Below are 13604 nucleotides of genomic sequence, written 5' to 3' on the forward strand. Positions count from 1 at the left end.
TTCAAGAAGGAAGATGAGGTCTTATCCAAATGTGTGTTTCTCATGATCCTGTAAGGCTGAATGGCTTGGCCCTGGCATGTGTCTGGTGGGCTGCAGGGGAAAGGGGCTGTCACCATATCCCCGTGCTGGGACTCTCCTCCCTGTTCCCAGCTTTCTATCAGACCTAGAAAACCGATGTGCCAGCTGATATAACAGAGACTTAATTTTCTGAACTATGTATACTGTGTGTTTTAATTGAATAAAGCTTGGAAATGGAAGGTCCAGGCTCACACTGCTCAAGAAAGTCAATGGAAGTCACTTTTGCACCAAATTAGTGTTTAAACTGAACTTCATAGGTGATAGGAGCCAAGAATATCCAAATGCCACATACTCCTCTCCAAATTCTTTTTAGTATCAGCTGAGCATTTCATGCTATTTTCCATAAAGATATATTTTAGTCACTGTTAATTGATAAAATGCAGGAACACACCACAAAAAGGAAAAATGTCATTCTCTGAATGTCATAACCCAGCAGGCAAATGAGTAGGATACAATTTAAACTGTGAAGTAATGTGCACACCTACAGTACAGATGTTCTTTATCAAGCATCATAACATCATGAAGTTTATGGCAAGCAAAATATGTTGTATAACCTTTTGCAAAAAATGAGACACAAATCCCAATATAAGGAAACAAAAGGATAAGAATTCTTTATTTTCCCTCAAGGCTGATTTTCTGCTCTTTCCCAAATGAAGGAGGGGAGAGGGAAGAAAAGTTCACTGAAAGGATAAAGAAAATTTGTGGAAAGTCACAATAAGTACCACCACATTAAATGAGCAGTTTAATTCAGTGTCCTAATGAATGAATAAATACAAATACTAGCAGCAGATGCTGGAAAGCAGCAGCAAACTGTTGTGTGGCAAGTTGTATCCATTACAAAATAGATAAGGAAAAATAATGGGGTTATTTTCATTTTTCACATTGCTATAATTTTATTCAAGTCATTTGTGTCAATTGATAAAGACCATAGGTAATATGACTGGTGACATTATTCAGCATCTTACAGAGAAGGGGATTTTTCTCACTATTCTTATTACTGTTACTATTAATTACTATTAGTATACATTACTGGCCACAGATGAGCCAGAAGAACAAGGGCAGTAATTGTATGTGCGCATATGTGTGTGTCTTCCTGAACATAAAAACTTACTGCACTTTGGGCCATTTATTAATACCAACAGCTTCACACATAGTAATTAAGCATGTAAAAAAGATATTAAAAAGAATAAAAAATAAATTCTGTGTGTTTTGTTACGGGTAACAAAACTGGTTACAAGAGTGACCTAAAAGTTGGTAAGTCAAAACAAAATTATCATGCACCTTCATCACAGGATGAAGTTCCTCATGTCATTGGTAAGCAAGCTCAATAACTTGTTTAATGAACTCAGTCACAGATGGAGGCTACACTGGAGACTTTTCAAAAGCAATTCTAAGTCCTTCTCAAAAAGTAACTGTGTCAGGCACTCAGGGACTAAAATTCACATAAGAACCCACCTTGAGAGGACACAGAATTGATTGCACGTATCCGTGCCTCGTACAGCTGTTTGTCAAAGCAGAGGGAGCAGAGAGGGGGAATGATGGGTTGCACCCAAAAGGGCACTACTTGTTAATTCCTGCTGGTTTCATTCTGGGGGGAAAAAAAGTCCCCTCTCAGGCAGTGTCCTAAACAATGAGACAAAACTGGTAGTAAATAGACTGAGCTATGGTCCTTTTTTCTCAATAATATAATATTTTTTCTCTATAAACCCCTCTCAAAATGGGCTTGTGGGGAGATGCCCATGCTGAGCTCCCAGCCCTCTGCCAGGAGCTCGATGCAGGAGCCTGTGTTTCCCACTGCACCTCAGCACAGACAGCAAGCTGCTTGCAGAGGAGTGGGTGTTTTCTGGACTTTGGGCTCTAAAGTGGGTTTAAGACCCTCTGCAGTCTACAAGGTGCCCCATCACTGGCTGGAAAAGGAGGTGTCCTAGAGGGAGGAAGCATTGCTGTCTGAATGCTCCTATCACTGGCTAAGCTGATGGGCAGGGATGGAAAAGAGCCACTAGCTGTGTTTCCTGCAGGAGCAGGACCCATCAGAGACACATTTTCAGCCATCCCATGACCTACACCCTCAGGGGACCCCCGTGCTCCATGTCCCAGTCCCAGCTTGCACAGAGTTTTGGCAGAGGCCAGGCCAGCACCCTGCTGTCCCTGCTGCAGAGCTGCTGTGGTGCTGGGGGGAGCTTTAGGCAAGCTTGGCCGCAAAATTTGATCTAAACACCCAAAGTCTACTCACATCTCATTTCAGGCTCCCCTGCCTGATACGCTAATCTAAGCCCAGGTCTTTTGACTCCTAGTTCAGCCATCCTTTCTAATAAATTCTAAACCAACATTTGTATTGATGTTGTCATTATTTAGAACGTTTCATCTGATCCTCACAGTTCTCCACTAAACTTTCATTTCACTCAGTCTTTGAGCTCCTTTTAGCAGCGAAGTTGCAGTTGATGCCTTGTTTTGTTTTTCTTCTTGAGCAAATGAGCTCTGCTCTCTTTTTTATTGGTAAGGACATCCCACATACCACTGGTGACATAGGCCTGAAGTCCACATCCAGCACAGAGAAATGGCTCCAATCCTTCATACAAGATGAGGTTTTCGGCTAAAGAACACTCCACTAAATAACAGGTGCACCAGTAAAATTCTTTTTCTTCTGTGATTTTGCTGCAGTGAAATAATTTTCTCCAGTTAAGAAAATAGATGATGAATGATCAGGTTATTTTATTCTAAATTGTATTTCATATGAGGCAGCCATCAGCAAAGCGAGGGTCCAGCAGTTTCAGTGTTTAAAGCCAGAAGGAATCATTAGATCATCTAGTCAGGCTTCTGAAATATCATAGGCTATTAAGTTTCATGCCGGTATCTTATAGTAAATCAAAAGGCTTTAGAAAAACTAAAGAATTTCAGCCGCTCGCACCTTTTGAGGAGATTAAACTGCATGTTGCAGGCAGAATACCAGAGAGACCAAGTCAGTGCTGGAGGAATCGTGCACAGCAGAGAATTGATTAGGTGCAGGATGTTCCTGGAAAGCAAATAGTGCCCTCATCACTGAAGAAAGTAAAAAACACCTGTCAATCTTCCCTAGGAGTTAAGTTGCATTTCTGACCCCTAGCCTGAGCACGTTGTGGGCAAATAAGCAATCTGTATCAGGGTTAACAGGGCAACCCGCTCCCACAGGCTTGAGAAACAAGGGACATCCCCACTGAGGTCAGCCAAAGTGTCCCACTGAGTCTGCAGCATTCTGTTAAGACACAGCATTAAAGCCTCACTTTCAAGAAAGTTTTTTAGATGATCCTGTTTCTGGTGGGAAATCAAGTCTGCATGAAGAAAACCGATTGAAGGACTTGACTGCACTTTCTCAGCAGCACTGGCTGGTGGGGTGGGCCAGCTTCAGAGCTGACTGAGGCAACAGGATGAGCACACAGTCCTCATCCAGGACCAACAGCCCCACTGGCTGAGTCCTCCTGCAGCTACAGCTCTCCAAGAATGGCGAACTTGGTGTTCAGATCACGCTTTAAAGAGAATCCTGTTCACACTCACAGCTTTTGGCATCTCTGGACTTTGTAAAGTTCAAGATATCTGCATACACTTAACAGTCAGCAGCCATGGGCTGTGGAATAGCATAAAGTGAATGGGAAAACATACAGGAGAATTATTCCCTAGGGAAGGTGGCAGAGAAATGAACATCTTGTTGAAGTGCCCAAAACGGCTACCAATTAGTGTACACATTTATCAAATGTTCATCAACTCCATCCTGCTATAGGCTTCAAATATTTAGCATGGAACTGTACCCTACTTTTTAGTGATTCTGAAGGAGTTGGAAGATGCCCAAAATCCAGAAGACAGATAAGATATCAGAAAGGCAAATGCTAGCCAGATGGATATGGGCGAACCTTCATTATAATCATCTCTCACAGTGAGGCAGCTGCATTCAAGAGAATTGTTCAAGGGAAGAACTGTGAAGAGCTACTTTGTCACTTCACTGCATCGAGACCCATTTTCTTTGATTACAGGTAAAATCTATATGCTCTGCTGATTCAGGAACTCTCAGTGTATTTCTTAAGTGCTACTTTTTGATTATTGATCAAGGAAAAAGTAAACAGTGAATGTTCTTGGAGTACCAAAGACATACTTCTGGATTATAAGTGAGCAGGAATCCCCAACATCTAGCAAGCACCATGCATAAAATTGAATATTCAATATTCTGTTGAATATCCCCTTGTCTTCAAAGGAGCCTCTTGCACATTTGCAATGGGTCATCAGCCACTTCGCTTCTTGTCTTGAAGCAGAGTGGTAACCCATACAAAACCAAACCACAGCAGGATTCAAGTTCCTGAAAGAGCAAAGGAACAAAGTTTCTACCTGATAAATTGAACACCCTGTGTCTTTACTCAATTAATTTCTCAGAGCTGGCAGGTTGTAGTTTATCCTAGAAGGAAAGTGACCTTAACACCTCTTATCAATGTCTCCGCAGAGATCAGCCCTTGATTTGAACCTTTGGCTCGTTTGTCAGCTTTGTGCATGTTAAATGACTTTGGGCAGTGTACCGGTGGGCTGTGGTATCATGCGAATTCAGTCTCCAAGCTCCCTGAGCAACACAGTGCATGGAAACAAGGATGTGACTGGTATTTGGTTCAGCCTGTGAATGAATAGAAGCAAAATGTCATCCAGTGCTTCAGAAAGAAAGAAAATAATTCCTTTGGACAGACTGCTCTAATTTTATCAGCATTGACTTAAGCGGCAGGCCAGGGTGAAAGTCTTTCGAAATTTCTATGTTGAAGCAGGAGAGATTTGCCAGTCAATACAGAAATAAACTCTGCCCAAGGTTTATCTTCTTTGACAGATTATTAGTCAGTAGAACCCATAGGTGAAATTTCATGGCTTGTGGTATCCAGTAGGTCAGACTAGATGACGATAATGGTCTATTCTGAACCAAAAAATATCCATGGCTCTTATCACAGAGAACAGGCTATTTTAAAATTGATTAAAAAATTGGTGAATTGAGTGAAGGAAAGAATACTGCAGTAAGAGTGGAACAGATAATTTAATCTTTGTTAGGATTTCTCTACTCTCCCCAGATTTTGTCTCTGCTTTGCAAGAGAAGAAAACATCACAGTCCTTTCCTTTCTCCCACACATGTTCTGTTACAATGTGAAATGAAAAAGGGTGACCTTAGTTCTGCACAGCTGGACCCAAGGGCTGGGACTGCACATTGAAAAATCATAAACCAGTAAAGCTGTTTTAGTTGTAACAAGTAAGAAAATGAACAGATTTGAATAGCAATTTGAACTGTAAAACCTCTTAACACCTTCTATATTTTTGCAGAGCTTTGGCTAAATAAATGATGTATTTGATATATTTCTATTAATTCTATTTATAATTTTTATGCATGCAATGCAATCAAATATCGTTTCATTTATTGCCTGAACTGTTTAGAAATATTCATAATGGGTCATTCTTAATATTTATGTGCATACAACTCACTGCAGGCCACACTCAGTAATGTATATATATTCTGAGGTTTATTTCCCTTTCATATGTCTTCAGGGAGTGACTGAACTCCTCATACCCTGCTATTGTGGAGTCAGCACTCGCCTCTGTTGCACAGGCAGTGAAAAGTCCCAGAAGAGAAGTGCAGGGCCATTTCAGAGCTGTTCTTCCACATCCTCCCCCTACCTGCCAAAACTAAGTCCCACGTTGCAGATCTGGCTTGGCATGTGTGAAACTCTCCATCTTCACTTACTGGCTCCAGCCACCCCCAGAGCTGGGGAACCCCTTATCCTGGAGCATTAGTAAAGCAGATCTTAATAACAGAGCTGGTGTAAATTAGAGATTTCTGCAAGCAAACTGTTCTCATCCTAACTTTTTTAGAGTTTCTATGTTGTTTAGAAAGCTACCTAAAACTTGAAAACCAGCATTTTTTTGGTGTCAAGAAGAAAAAACCATTGTGTTCAGAGATCCATCCTTCATGTTTCCAGGTGCTATAACAGCATAGCTTGGACTCACAGAATACCTCCTATTCCGCAGGTGATGAGTGAAAAAATGGTTCTTAAAATAGCAAGTGTAAAGCAATAGCGTATTTTCACCCTGTTCAAAGAGAGGTCTTAAGAACGTAAGACCCACTCCTTGTCATTCCATGCAACCACACAAGAGAGTTCCAGCTTACAGTGGTCGACAGCATCCCTGTCTCCCACATTTATCACCCTTGGCACTGAGACAAACCTCACCAAACTTTGGATCTGCAAGAACAGATCAGAAGCTACTAGGAGAGTGAGTCATAGGAAATAAAACCACCTTCCCCAGTTTCTTCTGCAAAAACAAGCTATGCGTCAAAGCACTCCTCACTCCCTCCAGGTGATCAGCAGAAGCCTTGTAGCAATGGAGAAGCAATGGCAGTTGTAACAGGACAGACACTCCCAGAGCAGTGTTTGATCCAGCTACAGACTGAGGAGCTCAAAGCCAATTCTGTGAGCACAGCTCAGAAATGCTTGTGGTGAACTTAATGAGAGGCTTTTCTTGATGAAAATCGGCAGCTGGTGACAAGTTCAGTGATTTTGAAGAAATGTATTGTGAGGGAACATGTAAACAGCATTAACAAGGGCCTACTCAGTTTTTATGCGTGTCTGTCTACACAACAACCCTGATTAGGTAAAGATAATAATAGCTCCTTGTCTTTGAGGGTACACATCTCTGCTTGGAGCTTTACATCTTCGCAACAGCACAGAATAATTTCTTTTAAGAGCATTGAGCTTCAGTGCTTTCAAAGCTTGAAGAGACAGATAACTATTTACTCTCATGCCACTAAAATGCTTGTGAAAAATTGGTGATGGGTTGTTGTTTTGTTTTTTTTTAAAAGGCAGTAATATATATCACTGATACCACAACCTTAAACTCTCACTCATTTGAAAGGATCCGTTGACATCATAAACTCTAGTAGAGACAAAAGTATCTTAACACACTTCATTTTAGTTAAAGTAGAAAAGCTGCTAAAAAAGTGACAAATATTATGTTCCTAAAATTGGAAACTGAGTCATTTGGACAAACTGTGACACTCTTGTCTCTTTCCCTGGCAATCAAAAGACAAAATGTCAGCTATTTTCTCTAAAAAAGGAACAGGCTGGACGTTAATTCTTGACCCTATGGCTCACCAGGGGTTGTCTTAACTGCAGGTGATTCACATGACAGACAATTTTTATTAGTGTTAACTCTTAAGTTGTCTTTTAGCAGCATGTTGTCAAGGACCAGGATCAAAATTCCACCCTTACTTCTTTTTTTCCTAAACTATTATTTATTCACAGTGTCCTTGGAATAGCCTGCCTGTGCTCCAGAGCAAGGCTTCAAAACCACACAAGCAAAGCTCACAGACAGCCCATTTCACTTTTACAGAATGCAAGGCAAACTGGGCTTGTTGCTCTCCTCTTCTAGTGCAAAGTGAACAATAAAGATTAGTTAGATTTGATTATGCTGTGCCAGTTTTTCTTAACGACCAGAACTCTCTCTGGTTTCTCATTCTGCGTTTGGAGAAATAAAAAAAAGATACACATAACTGCATTTGAAAACAAAGTTATGTGCTGCTTCGTTCTTTTTTTTGTTCTTTCTATTAGACATTTTACAGTAATTTTGTGCTTTCTAAAGGCTATTATGGCAAGATGTCATGCGCTTTTGAGGAAAGAAACCTCTATACAAAACATGTAACCCACAGAGCATGTATGCTAAGCCATAATCAGAATGTTTTACTTTTTTCATTCTAGCTTTCTTTCTCATAAAGATCTTGGATTGCAGACAGTTTAAAAACAATCAATTTGAGCATCGAAAAACAGAGTGAGCCAAAACCCCAGCAGAGATGATCCCAAGTTGGGCCACATCCTCACCAGTTACATTTCACAAGACTAAAATTTGTGCTAACAAGTTTTAGTTAACAAAAGTAAGGATGTTGTAAGCCAAGAGTAAAAGCAGTCTCACATATGGGTTTATTGTGACTACAGGCTCCAGTGATTGCAACAACACTCATGTACAGCTGAAGTCAGGACAGGTTCTTGTGTCTGAAGGACTTGTTTTAATATTTTGTTCATTTGGATGCTTTCCAGTGGCAAAGTTTTCTCCCTGCACCTGTGGAACCGAGGTCTACTCATCAAAAGCCTAATGAAGAACTTCTGGTGTCCAGCCCCCAGGCTTTTTGTGTGTTTAATGTTTTAAAGCTAGGATTATCGCAACAGGTACACTGTGACCACAGTGGTGAAATGTTTGACTTAGAGGCTTTCCTTTCTTTATTTCTTCCATCAAAGAAATTTGTTTGATTTCTAATGTATGACGTGCCCTATATAAAACCATATATACAACAGCACATTGCTTCTAACTTGAGGTAGCAGTGTTTCTAATCTTGTTTCTATATAAACATCCCCACTGCATGTGAAAGGTGCCCAGCAGTCAGGTGTGTGCCAGATGGGGCCAGTGCTCTCGCTTGCCTGTTCCTCCCCAAAGCCTGCAAACGGGCTTCAGCTGGGGTCTGTAACAATTACTGTTACACCCATGCAGCATATTCCAGATACCTCGGAGTAAAGAGTGACAAGTTTCACACTGGTTTTCCCAGGTCTACAAAAGAAAACTAGGAAAATATGTCCAATGCATTCCCTGTTCAAGCTTCAAGCAAAACAGAGTCTTTCACCAAGAGAATGGCAAAGGCCGGACCACAGCATCAGAGCAGTCCTTCGAAGAGCTTTTCCCGGTTCCTTCTACCCTTTCAGGAAATGAAAAAGCATCTGTATCGGTTTGGAAGGTGGAAGGACACTCATCAAGGAGACGTCTGCTTTGAACCAAGTGCAGGAAAGAAGGTTATCTCAGGACTTATCTCACTGACTTTAGATGCCTGCTTGCCTGGAGGTGAGCTGCTTGCCCTTGGCTCCATTTTCATTCGATGAGATTGTAGGGTGAGTTGCACTCCATTAAGGATGTCTATTTCTGTCACCAGAATCAATTTGGCTCATCCTAAGGTGGTTAAGACTGGTGGGAAGGCCTGACCTGGAACAATACTTGTCTCTTTGCATCAGCCACTCAGTAAGTGTAGACAACCAGCCTATTTTAAATGCTTTATTTTGTACAGCTAAAACAAGATGAAATTAATTCCACCAAATATTGTTTCTGTTTCATACTAGCTGTTGTGTGAACAGTGTTAAAAAACCTTGTACAAACACCAGCCTGGGACCTTCCAAATTGTTGAAATTATTAGGAACATGTGTTCTTCTGGCTTTCTGTGAGGGTTGTGTTTCTAGATCACTTGGTACTTGTGAAAATCCCACCTACTTTCAAGCCTATGCCCAGACTGGACTGGTTCTGGTAATTTGCAAACATTTTCAGAACTTAAAAAAAAACAAACCTCCAGTTATTAGGCTGCTGGGAAAGACTGAAAATCCTGGCTCCAGTGATGGTGTCAGTTCCAGCTGCGTAAGCCAGTGGATTGATGCTTGCCTGGCTGAGGTGAGCATCTTCATTTTATCAGACCTGCAGCCCCATTTGACACTGTTTCCCATAATGAACTCGGTATTTTTTCCTTCATCTGGATATTTAGTATGTCTCATATACTAGAAAGAGATGGAATTCTGCACTGCCCGTAAAAATGTGCTACACTGTTCTGGTATATTTTAACATGAACAATCCTGGAGGCAGGAAAACTTTGGTCAGCCTCTTTCTTCTCAGCTTAAACATCATGCCTCCAATTATCGCAATGAGCAATCAAGCATTGATGGAGACTTCTCATTTTAATTACGTTCAATAACTCCTCTGATTTCTGTATTATTAATTTTCTTCCAGGCCTTATTGGAAACCCAGATTTAATGTTATCACAAAAGCATGACATGAATAAGCTCCACAGAAAGGCAAGACTGCAGGAAGCTAAAGAAAGGGGGTTTTGCTTCTTTTTTCTGAGAAGTACAAGCCTTAGGCAATTTTGTGGTTGACTCTTTCATTAATTTCACCTAACACCTTTGAACGTGAATGCCTTCACCCATTTTCTGCTCATGAACCATAAATATTCTAACTTTCAAACCATAAACCTCCCGGCCAAGACTGAAAAATTAATGGCCATTTCTACCATGTAAAATACACTTGCAGGGCAAATGTGGGCAGAATCCCGACATCAAACAAAACCTTACAAAGACAGAAATGAGAAAGAAGAGCAACAGGGACTTTTCAGACAAAACTGGAAGCTGTTCACATGACCAAAGTATTACAATTGACATGTCATTAGTGAGACCTTCATCCAGACCCCAAGTCAGGAAATTTCATGAACTCACACCTGAGGTTCCATACATCCATAAGAGCTGTGGACATTTACGAGGCTTGCTTTAGATATTTTTCGGAATAGGAATGGGGTTTATTCCAGCCATGACATAAGAAAATTACTAAAACTTCCAGTGAGAATTGCTGAGAAGTCATATGGTAGATGAGGTCCTGCTCAATAAGGTAGTTACCACCTTCAGAAAATCATCTTGAAGCACCCCAGTGTTGTGACAACAGCTGCCTGAATATTTGCAGTGATGCGTGTGGTTGTATAGAGGGCAATGAGGAATGGTTGTGTGTTTAAATAGCTCTCATATAAAAACAGGACAAGAATTGTGGTCCAGGCTAAAGAGGCACGTGTTGCTGTGTAAACAAATCCTGTGACTAAGTTTATCCAAGAACTGCCTGATGTTCTGAATAAGGCTGTCCCTGTGTCAGAAGACACCAGGAGCATGGCTGAAGTAGCAGTGCTAGTGATCTTCAAGTAGCAAGTGGTTTTAAGGGTGTAGAGGAGAAATAGACATAGACAGATTATTGGGGGCAAAAGGAAATTTCAAAAGGGCAAGAATAATAATATATTTTGAAAAAAAAGGTGTATTTTTTCCATCATTCCTCTTCCCTGACTGGCTTGCTGTCAGTGACTCTGGAGTCCCTATGTGTTTTCCTCATGTGGGAATATAAACCCTCCTACTACTGCCTCTCCTGACTGCACCAGCCAACAGAACCTTGAACTGTTCAGGGCCAGACCTTGCTACAGAGGAAAACATATTTCTGCAGTGCATGAAGGTCAGATTCTATCCCCTGGGAAGATGACCTTGTGTTAAAAAGCATGGATTGCCCTCTCTGAATATTAAATTGCATCTTTGTGCTTCCTGAGAAAGTATTGTTCTCTTAAATATTGTTTTTACAGAGAATTGAAGCAATCTCTGTAAAGTAAGAAAGAAGGCCATGAAGAAATCATTAAACTTGGGAAAGGTGAAATGTCAGAGACAGAAAAACCTCAGGCTGACATCTACTAAAGAATCTTAGATAACAGCAGCTGGGTCATCTGTTGCCAAGAACAGGTTTATCAATATTAAGATGTTTTGCCAATTAATCCTCTTGAGCTTTACCCAAGATTGGAGAGTCTACAGAAACCTGGCAGAGACTAACAGGAAGAAAAGAAAACCCTCTGTGTCCTGGTTTTGGCTGGGGCAGAGTTAATTATCTCCTTAGTGGCTGGTGCAGCGCTGTGTTTTGGTTTTGGTGTGAGGACACTGTTGGTGGCACACTGATGGGTTCGGCTGTTGCTGGGTCATGTTTATACTCAGTCAAGGACTTTCCAGGTTCTGGGGCCCTGCCAGCGAGAGGGCTGGAGGGGCACGGGGAATTGGGAGGGGACACGGCCAGGACAGCTGACCCCAGCTGGCCAAAGGGATACTCCATACCATATGACACCATGCTGAGTATATAAACTGGGGGAAGAAGAAGGAAGGAGGGGTACACATTCAACATTATGGCGTTTGTCTTCCTAAGTAACGGTTACGGGTGATGGAGCCCGGCTTTCCTGGGGATGGCTGAACCCCTGCCTGCCCATGGGAAGCGGTGAATGAATTCCTTGTTTTGCTTTGATTGTGTGTGTGGCTTTTGCTTTACCTGTCAAACTGTCTTTATCTTAACCCACAAGTTTTCTCACTTTTACTCTTGTATTCCTCTCCTCCGTCCCACTGCAGGGGGAGTGAGTGAGTGGCTGCGTGGGGATTAGCCACCAGTCGGGGTTAAACCACGACACTCTGAAACAGGTAAGTGTGTCACTGGAAAAAGATAATCTCATTGACACACAGAGAAAAAGAACAGATCAGCCTGCCTCTTTCTACCCAAACTGGAGTTAGTTGAACTGACGTAAACCATAAACAATGTCACCCACATTGGATTTTTAACTGTTTTTAACTATTTGCCTTAAGCAATAGTCACTTGATACTGTGTGGTTGCTATTTGTGAAAGCAGACGTCGAGATCTCCAGTGTGCCTCAGTGCCCCACTTACAAAATTGATAACATTGATATTAGTGATAGAGAGGACCTCAGGGACAATACAGATCATCCCTTTTCTCTGTGCAGATTGCCTCTGCATCATACCACTTTTGTTAGCCCTCTCTTTGCTGGGGGAGTGCAAACTGTAGCACACTTGGAGCTGGACTTGCAGATGAAAAGACAGTACAAGATGTTCACAAGCTTTGGAGTATTTGGGTGAAAGGCACCGTAGGAGTACAAGCAATTGCTTTTACTGTATATTTTGCTTTTGATTCTAACTGTTATAATGTTTAGATGAAGTGTGTTCTCTGTTCCTTGCTGGCTTGCTTTCACAAATGAATCAGCTTGTATAGGGCCTCCAGGTCCAGGCGCATTTTTCTTCTTGTGTGGATACTGGGTCAGTTTTGCACTTGGTAGCTGTTTAGTTCCTATGTCTTCCTTACTCAGCAAATTACCTGTGCTAATTAAGTATCATGTGGTGAGCTGGTTATAAAACACTTATTGTCTCTTTCATGAAATTACACTGTATGTGTTCCCATGGCGTTGCATTCAGGGGCTTTGGCATTTCTGCACCTGTTTGCTAATGCCACATTTTAAGCGATGCTTCTTCCTCCTGTTTTCTTCCATTAGTCACTTTACAATGCTTTGAAAAGACAGGCTTTCAGTGCACTCCCGTGGGCATGGGGGGTGACAGACACTAGACAATCGCTCTGACAGTTTTCAGACAGGAGTCACTCAGCAGTAACCAGGAAACCCAAATGTCCATGGTATGTCCCTTATCACAAGACGTCACTACAGCTCTTCTGTGCTAAGCAGCGTCATTTGGTAATTCTTTTACACATTCTCATTTCTCTACTGTGGAGTCATTGGGATACTACTTGCCTTTTTTGTTGCAATAAAAATATGAAGTAAGATTTATTTTGGGATGTAAAATTACCTGCCACAAAAATCAGAAGAGAGTTTCAAAACAAGCAGGCATGGGAACAGCACAGTGGATCCATAGACAGCTATGTCTTGGGAGCTTTTCCCAGAGCTTCTTACATTGATGCAAAGTTCCCCTGCAAGTTTCTTCTCCAGCAAACATAAGCACTCGTGCAGAAAGGTCTGTGCAAGGCACTAGTTCAGACACAAGCATCCTGTCCACACCACACAAGTCATTGCTGTTCTCATTAGTGGTACTGCACTGGCTCCGTGACTGTGATTGGAAAGTGGAAGATGCAAGTATAGGCTCAGGCAAAGCCTGATAATC

Source organism: Falco biarmicus, chromosome 6 (genome assembly GCF_023638135.1).
Source record: "Falco biarmicus isolate bFalBia1 chromosome 6, bFalBia1.pri, whole genome shotgun sequence".
NCBI classification, from domain to species: Eukaryota; Metazoa; Chordata; class Aves; order Falconiformes; family Falconidae; genus Falco; species Falco biarmicus.